The 20,490-nt window shown below is 35.9% G+C and overlaps 1 protein-coding gene across 1 annotated transcript in view; it reads right to left on the reverse strand.

The window, feature by feature from the left end:
• P2RY8 (P2Y receptor family member 8) overlaps positions 1-18,053 on the reverse strand; it is a 75,475-nt gene extending 57,422 nt beyond the window's left edge. The window contains exon 1 of the mRNA XM_007501009.3: positions 17,749-18,053. The gene's annotated coding sequence lies outside the window, so the exon portion shown is untranslated. The remainder of the gene's footprint in view (positions 1-17,748) is intronic.
• Positions 18,054-20,490: the final 2,437 nt, after the last annotated feature.

Here is a 20,490-nt window from a genome sequence, read left to right on the forward strand (position 1 = left end):
TATTAGTGTCCAAATTTTGCCACATCCTCTCCAGTGTTTATTGCTTTCCGTTACTGTCAGATTGGTCAATTTGATAGGCGTGAGTTGGTGTCTCAGAGCTGTTTTGATTTTCCTTTCTCTAATCAAGAATGATTTTGAACATATTTTCATATGACTATTAATAGCTTTGATTTTTTTCAACTGAAAACCGATTGATCATGTCCTTTGACCATTTGTCAATTAGGGAATGACTTGTATTTTCACAAGTTTGACTTAGTTCTCTATTAATTTGAGAAGTTAGACCTTTATCAGAGGAATTTGCTAAACTTCCACACCTCCCCCAGTTTGTTGTTTTCCTTCTAATCTTGGTTATGTTGATTTTGCTTATACATGATCTTTTAAATTTAATATAATGACAATTATTCATTTTATGCTTTGTAATGCTCTCTATCTCTTGTTTGGTTACAAATTCTTCCCTTCTCCATACATCTTTCAGGTAAACTATTCTGTGTTTACCTAATTTACATATGGTATCATCCTTTATGTCTAAATTATAAATTCATTTTGATCTTATCTCAGTATAGGGGTAAGATATTGGTCTGTATCTAGTTTCTGCCATAGTGTTTTCCAGTTTTCCCAGTATTTGTGTCAAATAGTGAGTTCTTATTAAGTTCTGCTTGACGAATTACTTGTGGGTCAACAAACTGGGATGAGAAAAATGATTCTGGGATTACAGGAGGGTTGAACCACCAGACTAACAGATCAGACATGCAGACATCCTCTTGCTGGGTGGTGACAAAGTTTAATGATTTGGGGTACACACTTTATAATGAAAATGACATAGCCCAAGTGATTAGGTAAGCTTTTTTGCATGGACAATGGCTAGTAATGATTTACAAGACGGAGACAATGTCAATGCAATATGTCACCATATGACCCAGTTTTGTATGGAATACTGTATATTCTTCTCACAGAATTCCTGCATCAGTACTTTTCTTGGCAGGACATCTAGCATTTGGGGGCTAGGGGGAGTTCGCTTTTCTCTTGCTGGGGAGCAGACTATGTGCTTTGCAATTCCTAAGCTATGGCTTTGATTTGACTGTACTTACTCTTACTACTGGTAGCTACAAGTTCTTATCTCAAAAGTTGGAGTCTTTAGATTTATTGAACACTAGATTGCCAAGACCCTGTATATTGGGCATCTAATCTATCCCATTGATTCTATATCTTAGCCAGTACCAGACTGTTTTGATGATTATTGCTTTATTATACAGTTTGAGTTCTGGTACTGCTAAGACATATTCCTTTACATTTTTTTTCATGAATTCCCTTAATGTTATTGACCTTTTGTTCTTCTAGATGAATTTTATTACTATTTTTTTCTAATTCTATAAAATAAGTTTTTGGTAGTTTAATTGGTATGGCACTGAATAGGTAAATTAATTTAGGTAGAATTCTCATTTTTATTATACTAATTTGGTCTATCCATGAGCAATTAATTTTCTTCCAATTGTTTAGAACTAACTTTATTTGTGTTAAAAATGTTTTGTAATTGTGTTCATATAATTCCTGTGTGCTGTCTTGGAAAATGGATTTCCAGGCATTTTGTATTATCAAGAGTTATTTTAAATGGAATTTCTTTGTCCATCTCTTGCTGTTGGATTTTCTTGGAATTATATAGAAATGCTAATGATCCATGTGGGTTTATTTTGTATCCTGCAACTTGGTTAAAGTTATTAATTATTTCAACTAATATTTTAGTTGATTCTCTAGGATTCTGTAAGTATATAATCATATTATCTGCAAAAGACTGATAGTTTAGTTTTCTTATTGCCTATTTTAATTCCTTCATTTTCTTTTCCTTTATCTTTTTTTTGGCTGCCATTTAGTAGCAAATGCTCTCTCTTTATTTTTTCATTTTCTTTTTCTTCTGATATTGCTAAATTTATCTTAAAAGTAGGTTCTATTCTCAAGGTAGAGAGAACACTCTCCTAAACTCCAGTTTTTCCTTGCTGCTATCCTCAGCTCTAGTTTTGGATTTCTGGGAGTTTCAGTTCTTCCAAGGTGGTATGATGCCCTTTGAGCTGGGAGCATTGAAAACCAAACCACCTCCTACTGCTGATTCAATCATCACCTGGCACTGCTGACAGCACTGTGAACTACCTTCTGCTGAAGCTTGTGCAGAGGCTTTGACCTTCACTCTGGGCAGATGCTATTGACTTCCTTGCACTGGGTTTGGGCCTCATCTTGGGCTTGGGCAGGGGCTCAGGGCCGAGGCCAGACAGATGTACTATGGACTGCCTTGAGCTAGGGCTTGGAACTCAAAGGGATGAGTGTGGGGTGCTCAATGTTGGCTTAGGCAGAACTTGAAACAGTAGATGTGCCAGGGCTTTCTGTTGGCTTGTACTAGTACTCCTTGGTACAGCCTTGGTGGGGGCTGTGCTCCCCTTGCACCCCAGTCAACCAGACCCTATGTGTTTACTTCTTAAGTTGTTTCCTGCAGGAAGATTGCTTTACTTGGTCCCCTTGTTGGTTCTGTCTCTCCATTATTTGTTTTGAAGAGTTGTTTTAAGGTTGATTGGAGAGGCGTCTCGGAGGGGTTTGAACTTTCCCTGATTCTATTCTGCTGTCTTAATTCTGCCTTTCTCATCCCACTTTTAAAAGGCTCAGTTAGGAAGTTTTTGCGGATATGGATTTTAATTCTACCTCGACAACTGTCACACATTGCTTCTACCTCTGACCTCTAAAAGTCAAGAACAAATCCACTCTCTCTGCCACCGTCCATGAGCTAATGTTTATTTTCAAGTTTAGGGTAGGAAGCAGATTTTTGTTATCTGGTGTCTCTATATTTGTGAACCACAATCATGATAATGGCCATAATTGGCTTAATGCTGCAAGGCATGCTAAGAGATCAAAGCTCTTAACAGATCATCTTTAGTAATTTGCTATATAGCCAAGCCAAGAAGTAAAGAGAATTTTGTCAAAAAGCCAAAGGAAGGATAGAAAAGTAAGGGTCAAAGTACTGGGAACCAGAGCTATTGGAAAAGTATCAAAAGTAAAGGAAGGGAGTAGATAGGCAGCTCAGTGGATAAAGAGTCAAGGCTGGGGGAGGTGGGGTAGCTGTGTAGCTCATTGGATTGAGAATCAGGCCTAGAGATGGGAGGTCCTAGGTTCAAATCTGGCCTCAGGCACTTCCCAGCTGTATTATGACCCTGGGCAAGTCACTTAACCCCCATTGACTAGCCCTTACCACTCTTCTGGCTTGGAACCAATACATAGTATTGATTCCAAGATGGAAGGTAAGGGTTTAAAAAAAAGTCAAGGCTGGATATGGGAGGTCCTGGGTTCAAATGTGGCCTTAGACACTTACTAGATTTATGACCCTGGGCAAATCATTTAATCCCAGTTGTCTAGCCCATACCACTCTTCTGTCTTGGAACTGATACTTATTATTGATTCTAAAACAGAAGATAAGGGTTTTTTTTAAAAAGTAAAGGAAGATTTTTATAAAAATAAATATGATCAAGATGGTACTGGATTATTAATATGTTTAAATGAAACTGTGGAGATTGTTAGGTAATGATTAAGATGTGTTGTTGTCAGTCATTTCAGTCAATTTAATTCTTTGTGACTCCCATTTTGGGATATTCTTGGAAAAGATACGGCAGTTGTTTGCCATTTCCTTCTCCAGCTCATTTTATAGATGAGAAAACTGAGCAAACAGGTTTAAGTAATTTGCCTACAATCACAGACACAGTAAGTGTCTGAGGCCAAATTTGAATTTAGATCTTATTGACTCCAGTTCTGTTGCCCTACCCACTGTCCCACTGTGCCACCTCCCTGCTCCTCATTAACATCACTCCTTAAAAATCTTTAAAAAATAAACCTAGTTGAAAGTAAAGATTATAAAGAGATTGAGGACAATTTTTTTTTCTTATTGGAGGTCTGAAAGGAGCAAAATCATAGAATTTTTCAAACTAGAAGGAATTCATCTAACAATTTTACAAATATTTTACAAATAAGGAAACTGAGAACCAAGGAGGTTAACTAACTTATTTAATTACTAACAGAGATACAATACAGAAAACCATACAGATACTTCTAATTTCAGAAAGTTTTCATCAAAACTAGAAAAGTGTCAATAGGAATAGAATCTGATCTATTTTCTTGCCATTAACTTTTGGTGTGCTTGAATTTCCCTTAGAAGTTGAAGAGTATAATCAGCTTTGTACAAATTAGAATAGTATTGGGCCTTTAATAATAACAGTTTTTGATGTTACATAGCATTTTAAGATTGATAAAGCACTTTTTCTCAAATGTAATTTAATTAGATTTGATCTTCACAGGGTAGCTGCTATTATTATTCCTAGTTTACAAATGAGGAAATGAGCTTAACTGACTAGCTAGTGGGGAGTGAGTGCATTCCAGTCATGTGCATTGGGCAGAGAGCTGTAAGGGAAAACCCATACATACTAAGCATTGAAGTGTAGACGGAACAGTGAGATATATATTCATATATATAATAAAAATCTTGCTATGTATATGTATGTATATATTATATATACACAGCTATGGAATCATATGTATTTTTATATTATCTACACATAAATATAAATAAATACACACATACCCTATCTCAGATCCCTGATGAAACCGTAGAAAAGCTCATTTTTTTAGAATAATGGCGTATGTTTATATAGCACTTGTTAAGGTTGCAAAGTAACTTATGCACATTAAAGTCATCTGAGTCTCTCAGCAACCATCTGGAGTAGTTATTAGCCTCATTTTGCACTAGTAGTGCTTACTACCTGCGTTATTATATATATTTATGTTTTTTATATATGTGTTGTTTTTACCAATTCATAAGAGAAGCATTTCTCTTCTTGCTGGCAAATGGTACATGAGCATAAATATACTGTATTTACATAAGTCCAGATTGTAATTAATTTGCATGATTGTTTTAAAATGGAGACTTTTTAAAAATTAAAAATAGAACTGCGGATTGCAAAGGCAAACACGTAGGCTATACCACAGGGATTTTAACTGGCTTCTTGTAACTGGTGTTTCAGAGGGATCACTTACCTTGCTTCTTGTGTGTATGAGTCAAAACTAAAGGGCTTAAATGGCATTGAAAATGAACAGAGTAAAATGGAAATGAGATGTGTTTTAAAAACCCCACACAAGATTGCATTCAAAGGGACACCTGTTATTTAAATTAGTGGAATGTAATTGCATTTATGAGATTATAAATAGTTATAAAAATCATCAGGGTATGGAAAACCATCAACTAAATTCAATACCAGAATAATTGGAATCTGAGACCCTGATTTGTTTTGAATTACAGATTTTTTTTCTGTCCATTAGATGAATGTATTTAAGTCAAGCCAATAACCACTTGTTAAATGCTTTTTTCCATGTGCCAAATATTGTGATAAGTGCTGGGGATGGACAACATGCAAACAATTATGTAAAACAGACATTATATAGGATAAATTGGAGATAGTCTCACAGGGAAGGTGTTAACATTAAAGAGAACTGGTTAAAGCTTCTTGTAGCAGGTGGGATTTGAGTTTAAATCTGAAGGAGACAAAGATGAGAAGGAAGACAACTCCAGTGAAAATGCAGAGTCAGGAAATAGTATGTGGAGAGAATTAAGGTGATAAAGTCTGGAAAAACATAAGTAGGTCAGGTTATACAGAGTTTTAAAAGCCAAATCTACTCATATGCTCTGAGTGGACCTAGAGAAAGTCCTAAGACTGAGCTTACTGAGTCTACTACAAATTTGTTATCTAATCTCAACTATGTCCTTACTTTAGCAAGACAATCCTCATATTCTTCCCTAATTGATTCTTTATACTACTCTTTACTGACCCTGTTTCAATTCTTCTGTCCCCAAACCTCCTAAACCTCTTCCTTCCACCATTTTCTCAGGAGAAAACCTCAGCTTTGACTTTATGGAGAAAATAGAGGCCATATTCCATGAGCTCCTTCTTCTGCCCATCTCTGTATCTCAAAACTCCTTGATATAATATCTCATTCTTTCCTTCAGTATTTAAGTCTCTCTTAAGACGTGGTCTTTTTCTTCACCAAGGCTAATTATTCTCCATATTCCTTTTTGATCATATTCTTTCTTTTTTTTCTTCATCAGATTAATCCATCAAACAACCACCAACTGTAATTTTCATTCTCATTCTCCCCCATCTAATTATTCTTGTCCATTCCCAAGTCTCAATACTTAAAAACAACAACAACAAAAAACAACTTCATATGATCTTGTCATCCTCTCAAGCTATCATCCCGTCTGTGTTCTCTCTTTATTTCAACACACTTGGGAAAAAGTTGCTACCCTTATTGCCTGCACTTCTCTCCACTGGTCAACTCTTTGCATTTTAACTTCCAGACTCACTCAACTGAATCTTCTCTCTCCAAAATTATTAATGACTTCTTAATTATCGAGTGTGATGGACTTTTTTCAATTTAGTCTTCTTTACTTCTTTGCAGTATTTGTCGCAACTGAGTATCTTCTCTTATCCTCTCTCCTTGCTGGGTTTTCTTGACCTTGCTTTCTCTAGGTTCTTCTACATTTTTGACCATTCTTTTTCAGTCTCCTTTGCAGGATCATCATTCATGTAATATCTCCCAGCCACATGTATACCTTTAAGGCCAAATTCTGGGTCCTTTTTTTTTTCTTTCTGTACATACTTTCATTCAGTGACTTAATGAATTTAATTATCCTCTCAATGCAGATGACTCCCACATCTCTATAGCTAGTCCTCTTTCCAGTCCTGCATTATTAATTGTGCATTAGACATTTCAAACAATATAGGTATTCTAAACTCAATATATGCAAAACAGAATTCATTTTCTTCCCCAAAACCTATTTCTCTTCTGAACTTCTCTATTTTTGTTGTATTACCATCCTTCCAGTTTCTCAGATTCACAATCTCAGAATTATCTCACTCTCCCTAACTCCACAGAACCACTCAACTTCTGAATCTTGTTTCAACTTTCTCATTTTTTGCCTCTGGCTCCTTTTGATAACCCCACAACCACTACCCTGCTTTGCAAACTCATCTTCTCTTGCCCATATTCTTTTTTTTAAACATCTCCAAATTTATTGAGTCAAACAAACTATTGATCAAGAAAAACAAAATAGTGGCATTTTGGAAAAGATATCAAGAAAAAATATGTTAATTTCCTAAATAAATTTAACCTACACAATGAAAAAAGCAAAAAGAAAAAAATCCAAAACACATGAGAGGAAAAATGATTTCATTAACCAAAATGTAAAGACCTAGTGACCAAGAATGGAATGAGATTTAAAAATAAATTTATTTATACAATACTAGAAATGAGGATTTAGAAGGCTAGGAACAACAATAGTATTATTTCCAAAAATACATTTAGAGTGTTTTTTTTTTTTAAATACTTAACCATCTGTCTTAGAATCAATATTATGCATTGGTTCCAAGGCAAAAGAGCAGCAAGAGTTAGGCAATGGGAGATAAGGGACTTGCCCAGAGTCACACAACTGGGAATTGTCTGAGGCCAGAGTTGAATCCAAGACCTTCCATCTCTGGATCTGGCTCTCAATCTACTGTGACACCCAGCTACCCCCACTTTCAATACATTTATTTTTGAAGCAAAGAAGAGGAAATAATTCTACTTAAATTTTAGAATGAAGATCAAGTAAATCAGATAATCTTAAGATATTAATAGATAAAATTGTAAAAACAATAAACAAGGATAAAAAAATTAAATAGTTGCCCATACTCTTACAATGGCATCCTCATTATTTTTATTGCCTTAACTCTCTTTCTACTCCAATCCATCCTTCATGCAGCTACCAAGCTGATTCTCCCAAATGGAGGTCCGGCTTTGTCCTTCCCTTACACAGTAAGCTCCAGTGGCTCTTTATCATTTCAAGGATGAAATCTAAACTCTTCTCTTTGACATTGAAATCCTTTCACCACTTGGCCTCAATATACCTTGTCAGCTTTACTATATATTACTTACCTTTCCTTCACTCTATGGTCCAACAAACTGACTTAATGCCATGCTAACACACAACACTATTCCTCTCTGTATGCCCTCACACAAAATATGTCACATGCTTTATAAAACCCCACCTCTTGGAAACAAATTTTCCAACTGATGACCCAATTCAAGTGCTACCTTCTATATGAAGATTTTCTTGAGGACTTCAATGCTCTCCTTCCTAAAATTACCTTGCATTTATTTAGTATATATACATATATATATTTATTTATTTAGTATATATTCTCTATATTATGTTTCTGTTGTCCCATATCTCTTCTAGTGTTCTTAGGTAAATTTAAGAATGCAGTTTACTTTAGGTATTTTCACTTCCTCTTCTCTCTCTTATCACTCTTCAAAACTAAGAACAATCTGACTTTTTTTTTAAACTCTTATCTTCTTTCTTAGAATCAATACTATGTATTGGTTCCAAGGCAGAAAAATGGTGAGGGTTAGGCAATAAAGGTTAAGTGGTGACCAGGCTAGGAAGTGTCTGAGACCAGATTTGAACCAAGAACCTCCCATCTGGCTCTTCATCCACTAAGCCATCTAGCTGTCCCTGCAATGTGCCTTTTTATCTTTTTTAGTAACTTGTCTTCAATCTCTTCCTGTCTACTGACTGCTTCCCTACTTCCTACAAATATGCTCATGTCTTCCTCAATCTGAGAAAATCCTTACTTGATCTCCCCATAGCTGTCTCCCTTATTGTGGCTAAACTCCTTGAGTAGGCCTCTACAATAGATACTTTCACTTCCTCTCTTCTCACTTGCTTCTTAATTCTCTACAGTTTGATTTCTGCCTTCATCATCCAAGCAAAATTGTTCTCTTCAAAGTTACCATAAATATGTTAAATATCTTGCTAAATCTTTTAAATTGCCTTTTAAAATGCTTTTTCCCTGTCCTCATTTTTTTTTACCTCTGAAACATTTAACATTTGTTCACCTTCTTCTCTTGAATATTCCTTCCCCTTTAGGTTTTTGTGACATTGCTCTCTCTTGGTTCTCCCCTCAAATATTTCACTTCCTCTTCTAAATTTTCTTTGCTGGCTCTTCATCCATGTCTCATCTAATCATGATTATCCTCCAAGAATTTGTCCTGGGCTCTCTTCCTTTTTCCCTTATCCTATCTCACTTGGTCAGATTCTCATTATTTCCCACAAATTCAATATAGTCCTAGTCTTTCTTTGTTGCAATTTTACTTTACTAGTTTCCTTTTGGATATCTGGATACCCTGCAGATATTTCAAATTCAACATATCCAAAGCAGAACACATCTTCCCCCACAAATCCTTCCCTTTCCCAACTTCCCCAATATTATGAAAGCCCCACTATATTTCTAATCACCCCCAGTTTGAAATTACAGTGTTACTGCCAACTTCTCACTATTACTCCATATATCCAATTCATTACCAAATCTTACAACACAATATTAACAAATACATGTTGATTGACTGATTTGACTCTTCCTTCTCTTTTACCTTTCATAGCCAATCAATTACCACATCCTCTGGATTCAATCTCTAAAATCATTTCTTACATCTGGGCACTCTTGTCTTTTCTTACTGTTGCCACCATGGAAAAGGTCCTTATTAACACCCACATAGGTCATTGCAATGATAGGAGTGACTTCCCACTTCTCCTCTCTACCTACCCCTCATTCTATCTCCTGCCCCCTCCCTCTGCCCCAATTCATCCTTTATTTCAAAGATTAGTCACACGAATATGACTCTTCTCAAAAGATGTCCAGTGGCTTTTTACATGATCTACTTTGCACAAGTTGGTATGATTCTATTGTTGTAGCCTTAATTTACACTACTTTCTTCTAGATATACCATACTTCCTAGCATGGCATCCCTTCTTCTAATCTACCTATTGAATTCCTTAGAGCATAACTCACGTTTCAACTTTTCAGTGCAATCTTCCCAGGGAGAATCTTCATGGCACAGCAACTTTACATATTCACTTCTCAAGTACACTTATCTTGTAATACTACATATTCTTGTTATCTGCATCTGCATCTTATCTTTTTTCTTGAACTGAAACATTTGTGACAGCATAGTCTGGAAATTACCTAATTTTGTATTTTTCCCTTCACCTAACAGAATGCTCTGCACATGGCTATTGTTTAAATGTTGGATGAGTAAACATCTTATTTCCCCAATTAAAATGCCAACTTTTTGAGAACAGGGATCACATGTTATGTTTGAATCATACCCCTACCAGTGTGGCCTATTCTAATTAGAAGTGCCTCTTAGATGTTAAGTAAATACTTATCAAATTGAATGCAGGAGTGTGCTGATAACTCCTTTCAATCAATTCTCAGAAAAGGCTCAGTATACCTTATAATTTAATTTTTTTTCTTCACATCTTCTCAACTTCTTTCTTCAATTTAGGTAGTCAATAAAACAAGACATCAAGCCATGATATGTAGCTTTACTGATTTCCTAGGTGTGAAAGCTCACATTGAAAATATAACAGCGTCCTTTAACTGGTTTGAATTGGCTCCAGTACAGCCTAGATGATGAGAAGGTAACTCCTGTTTCAAAGCCTATTGGTATGGGATTCTCCTTATTGGTGGAGACGAAAGCATTGCCTGGCAGAAGGAAATTGTTGAAATCAGAGAGCTATAGTTCTCAGAAGTTCCTCTTTGAAAAGTATTTAAGTGGAATTTCCCCCTTAAGGACTCTCTAAGCAAGGGTCTTTGCCTAGTGTCCAGTTGGCTTCTGAATTTAAAAGAGAAGATACAGGAGGCCAATCCCACTTCTAGTTGCTGAAGGAAAAGATTGGGAAGACTTGAGAGGAGCAGGCAGTCTCCATCATGTCCCTGTTCCTAGCTTGCTTCAGGGTATTTTCCTGTTGGTGAGATTCTGAACTCCCTCTCTCTTAGTTGAGCCAAGTTATCTCACTCCTGATGGAAGAGTTCCTTCATTCTGTATTGTTTGCTATAGGTTGTCCTACATATACTTTCTTTGGTTTCTGTTTTGCTATGATTTGTTTAAATGCTATTCTCTACATGTGTTCATTATGAGACTGGTACTTGGTGAGAAAGGGGTAAGTTTATCAAGTTTAGATTACGAAACATGAGATTCCTCCACTCCCCAAAATGGCAGGGATCCAAAATTCAAATCTAGTTATATCCCATAGACGAACAATATTTAAGAAAGCAAACACATCATACTTATGGCCCAATACGCCCTCTCTCTGAAGAGAGCAGTGTGGTGGCCTCTGGCTCCAATCTGTTTCCCCCTTCCTGGTAGGAATGACAGTCTTCTCTGAAGAAGGGAAATGTGTATTCTGCTCTCTTTCAAGCCACTCATGTGATGTCAGGCCTCTCTGCCACATGTGGGGCCACTCTACATACATGGGACCCACTGTATTGCTACATGAATATTGCTAATTGAAATATCCTTCTCCCCTTCTCAATTGTCCATTTATCTACATGCTCCGGGTAGATATCTTCTTAATTCACCAATGGATTTGAGGCCTGTTCATTACCCTTAACCTGATTTAACTATCTGCTGAGATAATTTTACTGGAGTATGGTTGCTGTGCATGCTACAGCTTCTAGGAGCCACAAATGAAAGCTGGGTGGCAGATGAACATCAATGGCAGAAAGCATCCCTGAAAAAAAGGCTCAGCAGCCCTTACCAGAGGTACTAGGCTTCCCTGAACACTGAATACACTTTGTCACTTATTACTGAAGATTCATGTATCTCATGACCTTCTAAGGGATACACAAATTTAGACATCTCCATCCCAATTGTTCATTTGGGTTATTCATGCCTGACCTGTGGTAGAGCCTTCCAATCTTGTATTGGTCTGATTGGCCACAGTTGGATACATTAATCCCATCATAGCTAAACCATTATGATTTTCTTTCAGTACAGAGGACAACCACCAACCAATCAGCATAAGAATTGCTAGAGATTTTGATACTCCCTCAAAAATACAGTGGAAAAGATGAGTAAAATAAATGTCACCTAACTAAGCTACAAAGAAAATGATCACACCTTTGGATTTGTTTCAAAGTTAACATATTCTTTAAGAGAATATCTTTTAAGAAAGATTCTAGACTAGTCTCCAAGGGATTGTCTTTCTTTCTTTCTTTCTTTCTTTCTTTCTTTCTTTCTTTCTTTCTTTCTTCTTTCTTTCTTTCTTTCTTCTTTCTTTCTTTCTTTCTTTCTTTCTTTCTTTCTTTCTTTCTTTCTTTCTTTCTTTCTTTCTTTCTTTCTTTCTTTCTTCCTTCCTTCTTCCTTCCTTCCTTCCTTCCTTCCTTCCTTCCTTCCTTCCTTCCTTCCTTTTCTTTCTTTCTTTCTTTCTTTCTTTCTCTTCTTTCTTTCTTTCTTTCTTTCTTTCTTTCTTTCTTTCTTTCTTTCTTTCTTTCTTTCTTTCTTTCTTTCTTTCTTTCTTTCTTTCTTTCTTCTTCCTTCCTTCCTTCCTTCCTTCCTTCTTCCTTTCTTTCTTTCTTTCTTTTCTTTCTTTCTTTCTTTCTTTCTTTCTTTCTTTCTTTCTTTCTTTCTTGCTTTCTTTCTTTCTTTCTTGCTTTCTTTCTTTCTTGCTTTCCTGCTTTCCTGCTTTCTGTCTTTTTGTCTTTCTGTCGTTCTGTCTTTCTCTTCTTCTTCTTCTTCTTCTTCTTCTTCTTCTTCTCTTCTTCTTCTTCTTCTTCTTCTTCTTCTTCTTCTTCTTCTTCTTCTCCTCTCTCTCTCTCTCTCTCTCTCTCTCTCTCTCTCTCTCTCTCTCTCTCTCTCTCTCTCTCTCTCTCTCTCTCTCTCTCTTTCTCTTTCTCTCTCTCTCTTACTTTCTGCCTTAGTAACAACTCTAAGACAGAAAGGCGAAGGCTAGGCAAATAGGGTTAACTGACTTTCCTAGGGTCACCCAGCTAGGGAGTGTCTGAGTCAGATTTGAACCCAGGTCCTCCTGACTCTATCTACTGTGCCATTTCACTACCCCTATATATGAATTTCAAAGGAGAAAAATTATTGAAATTTCTCTGTCTTCTTAATAGAGAAAATCAGCAAATAAAAGTGTGGCTGAAAAAAGCAGAATATGAGATTGGTTGTAGAATAACTCAAGAAACTGAAGAAAAAGCTTGTGTTTGGGCTTTTGCCAGTTTTCCTCTGTAGGAAATGGGAGGTTCCCACAGAAAACATTTCTATAATTTATGGAATAAAAGCCTACACTCATCTCCACATTGCAAACAATGATCCCAAATTATCATTTTGAAAATATTAGAGTCAGCTAGGTGATGGCACTAGACCTGGAATCAGTAAGACCAGGACTTCAAATCCTACTTCAGATACTTAGGGCTGCATGATCCTGGGCAGGTCACTTGACTTCAGTCTGCCTCAGTTTCCTTATCTGTAAAACTAGGAAATAATAGCACCTACCTCCCTGAATTGTTGTGAGTATTGAATCAGATGGTATTTATAAAGCTCTGTGAAAACCTTGAAGCATTATATTGGTGCTATCTATCAATATTACTTGTGGACAGGTCACTGTGTTGTTTATAAAATGGAAGAATTTTACAATTAGGGTACTTTTTTGGTTCTAAATTATATTTTGACTTGATTTGCCCAGGTTAAAATGAGAGATAGGTTAGATTCTGACTCTCTTAGTCCTAGAATCTTTCTAATACCATACCCTACCATTTCTATGAAGTGGAATGAATTATCATTATTCTACGGGTAGTTTTAGCATTAATCTTTTAGTGACGAGACCCTCATTTAAATAATAATTTAAGCCTTTCTAGTTTGATAGGACCTCCTGGAGCTTATGCTTACTGTCAAGGACATTCAAGAACTAAGGGTTTGTGGGTAGATAGTTGGTTCAATGAATTAAGAGCCATGCCTAGAGATGGGAGGTCCTGGGTTCAAATATGGTTCAAATCTTTAATGAAAGTATTAATAGTCAATAGTCACTTGCATAAATGACCAATAATACAGCCAGTTGCTAAATCTCAACATCCATCCATCTATCTGTCTGCCTGCCTGTCTATCTTATCCATCCATCCATCCATCCATCTATCCATCCATCCATCCATCCATCCATCCATTTATCTATCTATCTATCTATCTATCTATCTATCTATCTTATCTATTCTATCCCCCTTTAACAGAATTCAGACCTATTCTGATTGGTATGTTGATATCACTCCAAAATCACCATGAAGGTATATATCTCAGAATAATCTAAGTAGTGTTTTCATCCCCTTTTGTTTCTCCTTGATAGGGTGTAAATTCTCTATCCCAGGAATTAATTATTCCTTCTGAGTTCTCATCAACTCACACATGAGATTTTTCTCTGTCATTGGCTCAAGTTCATGTATAATTTGCACACTGAAGCTATATCTTGGGACTTGAACTTTAAAAGTTAGGAAAATGCAAAGAGGAGGGAGATGGGGACTTATGTACAGATGTGGATGCTAAGAAATACCTGTGCATTTGTGCAATCTGTCAAGGTACCATAGGCATGGAGGAATAGAAGTTCATGTGGAGACAGAGAAGGAATGAAGATGGAGATATGAAGGAGAAGATGGATTAGCATAGCAGGGAGTCATGGTATGAAAGAACTGGACCTAACCCTTTTCAGGTACTGTGTACATTCTGATACAACATGGAATTCACAAGTATTAGTTAGCTCTTTAGAAGCCTCATATTCTTTCTTGTCAAAGGAGCGCCCTAATAATACAATTTCTGGAGGACTTTATGGGTCCTTGGAGAAGCTGGAATTCTTTAGAGGGCAAGAAAGGGGCTATTTAGGTCTCTAGTAACAGAAATATTTTCTCTGAATGATAGGGAGTAGTCTGAAGTGACCTCATGGGTCCCATCAAGTGACCTGGGGCTCATCAGTTGGGTTTCATTGTTTATGGTCTTGAGTATTTTGGTGGCTTTTTTTTAATGATACATAAGGCCTGACTTATATTTATTATTTTATTAGCTTAGATCTTTGCATGGAAGTCTAGTGCCATTTTAAGGAAAGATATGAGCCAAAATTTTAGATTATCAGAATAAAACCAGGTAAATTTCGATATTCCCAGAGTACAATCTAATGTGGGGCAAAATAAGTCATTGGAAACTGAACTGATATTGGTAATCCAAGAACTATCGTTTTTAGGCAATGGTTGTGACATGATGACCAAACAGCAGAACAACGGAGAAAGACACCTAACTAAAAGGCCTGGGGCATTTATTTATTAGATTATTCATTTTTTTGAGTCATAGATTGATGGGCTATCTCACTCCTTAATTTTACAAATGAAGGGTACTGAAGTTCAGAGATGGATGTGCTTTCTGTGTGGAATATGTGTGTTCAGTTGATTTTAGTCATGTTGAACTCTTTAGGACCACATTGAGGTTTTCTTTTTCTTTTTCTTTTTTTTTAAATCCTTACCTTCCATCTTGGAATCAATACTGTGTATTGGTTCCAAGGCAGAAGAGTGGTAAGGTCTAGGCAATGGAGGTCAAGTGACTTGCCCACAGTCACACAGCTAGGAAGTGGCTGAAGCCAGATTTGAACCTAGGACCTCCCATCTCTAGACCTGGCTCTCAGTCCACTGAGCTACCCAGCTGCCCCACACACATTGAGGTTTTCTTGGTAAAGATACTAGAGGAGTTTGCCATTTCCTTCTCCAGTTCATTTTACAGATGAGGAAACGGAGGTAAACAAGGTTAAGTGATTTGCCTAATGTCACATAGCTAGTAAGTATCTGAGACTGGATTTGAACTCAGGAAGATGAATTTTCCTGACTTCAAGTCCAGTGCTCTAACTCTGATTATTTTCTATATAAGGTCTTAAAGATGTAAATCTTTCTGTCTTTAAACAAACCTCTTAGGTTTAGTTGGTTACCCATAACCAGAGATAACCTGGTCTTTAGTTCATTCTTCACAACATAATGAAAACATAAATGAACAGATTTAGTTGTGTGGGAGTAAAGATAATGAATCATTCAATACAGAAATCATAACATATTTGTTGTTTGTTGATTGGCTTTGAATTGTGTTTTTCATTCTACTGTTAAACATTTTTTTCATTTCTTAAAAGATAAAATAATAAATATGCCACTTTCAGGCATGTTCAGACTAGATAAGTAAAGACCTTTAGAAGTGCAAAGTATTATATTCCATCTATTTCTTCCTGATTTCTCCCCTCAGCTCCTTATTCTTGGATAGTCAACCCCAAACGTCTGACAAATACCATAGACATAATCTAGATTTTCAGATAGATGCGTACCCATACTACTTACATAGGACTTTAAGGAAACACTGCAGTATTCCACATGATCCTCGCAATAACCTCTGATATAAACACAACAGGCCCCCATGTTCATTTTGTGCATAAGGAAGTTGAGACTCAGAGAAGTTAATAATAGAATTAATAAAATTTCAGAGTTGGAATTCAAAATTCCAAGTCTCTCCCTGATGCCAAATCTTCCTACTACAGAAGGATATTAAACTGACTTTTAAGAGAGGCCGGTCATCTATCTCTATAATCTTTGAAGTTCTAAGCCAGAAATAAGACCAAATTTGCCAATCAAAATAAAAAAATTGAAGTAAGATAGCCTTGTGTTGTTGTTTTTTTTTAATAGTAAAGATCATCAATAGGTATTTAGCAAATACCTAGTGTAAGGTGAACATTACAGAAAAGAATTAGGTGAAGTAGAGTTTTTGACCAACTGCCATGACATCTACACAGAAGTCGCAGACTTCTGTTTTGCTGGCTCTTGGAAAGATATCCTACCTCTTTAGCCTAGAGGTGGAGGGTTTAGTTATAGAATGAAACCAATATATTTCAGACAGGTATTAATTTGTTTTGCTTAATTTTTTTTGTTCCAAGGGAAGATTATGTTGGAGGAATAGAGATGAATAGTCCCTGGAAGGAAGGAGAGATTTTTTTAAAAAAAGAGTATAGCTCAAACATTACCAAAAATAGAAACAAAACTCCCACTATACCTCTAACTTGTTAAAGGCAAACATTAAGAATCAACAACAACAAACAACAAACAAAAATGAAAATTCCATCTCACAATTCTGAAAAAATAAAGCCAGAAGTGTTCTGTTTCATCAAATCTAATTCACCACCACCAATTATCAATTCACCAATCCTAATGGGACTCAAATTCATACATACAGTCTCTGTTTTATATTTGAAATGTGCGGAGCTAGGATCTTAATTACCTGCAGAATATGTCTGTTAGGATCTTTTTGGAATAAATACAATTTACTGATGTTTGGGAACTGATAAAGAAACATACATGTCATCTCAAAAGAGAACTATTACAGGGAGTCTCCGATATCTCAGATTAGATATCACTGAGGTAAGGTCTCTATATTTTTCTTCCAACATTTGGTTGTCTTCGAGGAATATCTACAGCTTATATCTGGCTTCAGGAAAAAGTTCTTCCAATGGGTCAATTTTCTAAAGATGGTAAAAAATGTCCCTAATGACTTAGTAACTACTTGTGAATCATCGCATTATCCTTAGCTAAATTATTCATCAATTTTAAAGTTTTGAGACTTTTTGTAATTCTGAGCTCCCTTTTAATGCCTTTCTAAATAAAGATAGAATTTCCCTTCATATTTCACTCCTCTAACACACTCTGTCCATTAACTTTTCCCATTAATACACCTTTCTCCACACATACTGAACCACTCATTCAAAGCATGGGCATTATCTTTCCAGTTCCTTAAACATTCACCATTATAGATACAAAGAAAGCAAAAAATCAGTCTGCTTACCAGCAATCTAGCATGGGACGTCTTTAAACTCAGAAAACATTGACAGTTGCTTATTCCTCAAAGCACTCTATGCAGGAAGTGATCTTGCAAGACTAAACAGTTACAGAGTCTCTTAATTTGACACTTTAATCTTCATTTCAGAATATGTGTTGAATCTCACTTGCTGTGAAGTCTTTCTAATATTTCAAAATGTTACCTTGGAGTAGAATACCATGACTGATACTGACATAAAGATAGAGAAGAAACTGTTTTTTGAATTTCCTGTATAACTCTTATGTTTACAAATTACACAGTACTACATTAATCAGAGCAAAACGTGTTCAGAATTGATGACATTCTACTTGCTTCTCTTTTATAAGCACACATTCCTCTCTGCACTGAATTGCTCATATCATATCTTGGATAACTTTAGGCGGTCCAGAATTATTTTAAGCAGGTTGGGCAAAATAAGTTTCTGGACCCTTCTTAAGAAAAATCCATGTAACACATCATGGAAGAACTAATTTTTCTAAGTTTTAGACTATAAATGTTGTGAACCCAGTTTGAACTTTGTGTTAGGCAGAATATAAATTCCTGCTTTTAATATTTTCAAGTTTTTTTTTTTCTATTTAGAGTTCTAGAAATGTCCGCATTGCAACATCCTTTTGGCTATATGAGAGAAACATAAAATCTAATTTCTTACTGCAAGATTTTGCAAATTTGAATTAACTCAAAATTATTTTCTCAATTACATATAATTAATTATTTTAAATTTAGAATTCTAAATCATTTCCCTCTCCTCCCTCCTCCTTGAAAAGACAGGCAATTTGATATAGATTATACATGTGCAGTCATGCAAATCATTTCCATATTAGCCATGTTGCAAAAGAGAAAGCATAACACATACACACACAGAGCAAGAAAAATAAAGGGGGAAAAAGTATGTTTAAATCTCCATTCAGACTCCATCAATTTTTTTCACAGGAGTTAGCATTTTTTCTGTGTAAATTTTTTGAAATTGCCTTAGATTGCAATATTACTGATAGTAGCTAAGTCATTCACAGTTGATCATTATATAATATTGCTTTTACTCTGTGCACTGGTCTTTTGATTCTGCTCAATTCACTTTGCATCAGTTCATATAAGTCTTTCCAGGTTTTAAAAAAAAGTATTCTTCTCATCACTTCTAGCATAATAGTATTCTATCACAATCATACACCACAACTTGTTTAACCTTTCCCCAATTGATAGCCATTCTCTCAATTTCCAATTCTTTGCCACCACAAAAAGAACTGTTAAAATATTATTGTATAATATTGTACTTATTGTACTTTTTCTTTGAGCTCTTTGGATTTTAAATCTAGAAGTGAGATTGTTGGATGAAAGGGTATGCATGGTTTTATAGACCTTTGGGCATAGTTCCCAGTTGCTCTCCAGAATGGTTGTATTAGTTCACAATTCTGCCAACAGTGCATTGGTGTCTCTTTCCACAGCATTCAAATTTGTAATTTTCCTTTTCTGTCACATTAGCCAATCAGATAGGTGTAAGGTTGCACCTCAGAGTCATTTGAATTTTCATTTCTCCAATAAGAAGTGATTTGGAGCATATTTTCATATGATTATAGATAACTTTCATTTCTTCTTTTGAAAATTCCCTATTCATATCCTTTGACCATTTATCAGAGAAACTTGCTATTAAAAAATTCCCCTTAGTTTTTGGTTTTCCAACTTTTTTTTTCAAAAGGAGACAGAAACCAATTAAGTTTTTATTATCATTTTTATTAAATATAAGTTTTAACAAATTGGAACTTATGATCTCATGTACAATTTTATTTTTAAAAAGACATTGTTTCCCTCCTAATTAGAGAAATGCAAATTAAAACAACTCTGAGTTACCACCTTACACCTAGCAGACTGGCCAATATGGAAGCAAAGGAAAGTGATAAATATTGGAAGGGATGTGGCAAAATTGGGACACTAATGCACTGCTGGTGGAATTATGAATTGCTCCAACCTTTCTGGAGGGCAATTTGGTATTGTGTACTGTGGCTTTAATAGAATGCCTACCCTTTGACCCAGCCATACCCCTGTTGGATTTATACCACAAAGAGATAATAAGGAATAAGACTTGCACAAAAATACTTATAGCCACACACTTTGTAGTAGCAAAACATTAGAAAATGAGGAGGTGTCCATCAATTGGGGATTGGTTGAATAAATTATGTTGTATGATGGTGAGGGAATATTATTGTGCTAAAAGGAATGATGAACTGGAGGAATTGCATGTGAACTGGAAAGATCTTCAGGAAGTGATGCAGAGTGAAAGGAGCAGAACCAAGACAACATTTTACACAGAGACATTATGGCACAATCAAATGTAATAGACTTTTCTACTAGCAGCAATGCAATGACCCATGACAATCCAGAGGACCTGTAATATTTATTGGGAAAAGATGGGGTGGATATGAAGAACAGGGGGATAATGAAAGGTTTGTAGCAGGGTATGGAGGAGTTGAGAGGAGAGAGGGAATATTGCTCTACGAGGCAAAGGAGAGAGATGCCCCCTGCTGAGAGGCAGCAGCAGGGGTCCGATAAGGACTCTTTGTCGTTGAATGACTGAACTGATGTTCAGGTCCCTCTATGCCCCAGAAAAGATAGTCCATTTATCTGACTGCAAATTCAAATAAGATAAAGTTTAATAACCAGTTTGGATTGGAAAGGTATCAGGAAAGAGGGCGAGGGATGTCCCTAAATAAGATTGGA

The sequence above is a fragment of the Monodelphis domestica genome, chromosome 8 (assembly GCF_027887165.1).
Source record: "Monodelphis domestica isolate mMonDom1 chromosome 8, mMonDom1.pri, whole genome shotgun sequence".
Taxonomy (NCBI): Eukaryota; Metazoa; Chordata; class Mammalia; order Didelphimorphia; family Didelphidae; genus Monodelphis; species Monodelphis domestica.